This window comes from Myotis brandtii, unplaced genomic scaffold (assembly GCF_000412655.1).
Source record: "Myotis brandtii unplaced genomic scaffold, ASM41265v1 scaffold165, whole genome shotgun sequence".
NCBI classification, from domain to species: domain Eukaryota; kingdom Metazoa; phylum Chordata; class Mammalia; order Chiroptera; family Vespertilionidae; genus Myotis; species Myotis brandtii.
In genome coordinates, this window is record NW_005356042.1 from 3708403 (window position 1) to 3709676 (window position 1274).

Genomic DNA, 1274 nt, shown 5'->3' on the forward strand with positions numbered 1-1274 from the left:
GTCACTGAAGCAAGCAAGCCTCATGTTCGCTTCAAGCTGCCTGGCTGCCGGCCGCCATCTTGGCTGGCAGTTAATTTGCATATCGCCCTGATTAGCCAATGGGAAGGGTTGCGGTGTGACACCAATTTGCATGTTTCTCTTTTATTAGTGTAGATGAGTAGGTTACCAACGAGATCAAGAAAGACATAAAAAACTTCCTGGAAACAAATGAAAAGGAACACACAACAACCCAAAATCTCCGGGACACAGCAAAAGCAGTCCTAATAGGGAAGTTCATAGTACTTTAGGCCTACCTCAAAAAACAAGAAAAATTAACAATAAACTATTTAACCCTGCAACTTAAAGTACTAGAAAGAGAACAAGAAAACCCCAGAGTAAGTAGAAGGATGGAAATAATAAAGATTAGAGCAGCCCTGACCGGTTTGGCTCAGTGGATAGAGCGTCGGCCTGCGGACTCAAGGGTCCCAGGTTCGATTCCGGTCGGGGGCGTGTACCTTGGTTGTGGGCACATCCCCAGTGGGGAGTGGGCGGGAGGGGGCTGATCAATGTTTCTCTCTCGTCGATGTTTCTAACTCTCTATCCCTCTCCTTTCCTCTCTGTAAAAAAATCAATAAAATATATTTTTTAAAAAAAGATTAGAGCAGAAATAAATGACATATAGATTTTTTTAAATACAAAAAAATTCAATGAAACCAAGAGCTGGTTCTCTTTTTTGTTGTTGTTTGTTTGTTTGTTTGTCTTTCGTTAATCCTCCTAAAATAACCCGAGAATATTTTTCCACTGATTTTTTAGGGAGAGTGGAAGAGAGAGGGAAAGACAGAGAGAAACATCAATGTGAGAGAAACACATCAATTGGTTGCCTCCTGCCAGAGCCCCAACCAGGGCCAAGGCTGGGGAGGAGCCTGCAAGCAAGGTACGTGCCCTTGACTGGAATCAACCCCAGGACCCTTTGGTCCGCAGGCTAACGCTCTATCCACTGAGTCAAACTGGCTAGGGCCAAGAGCTGGTTCTTTGAAAGGATAAACAAGATTGATGAATAATTAGCCAAACTCATCAAGAAACAAAGAGACAGGACTCAATTAAATAAAAAATAGAAACAAAAGTGGAGAAGTAATCACTGACACCACAGAAATACAAAGGATTGTAGGAAAATACTGTGAACAACTATATGCCAATAAGCTGGGCAATGTGGGTGAAATGGACAAATTCCTAGAAAAATACAATCTCCCAAAACTGAATCAGGAAGAATAAAAAAACTTGAATAGGCCAATAAC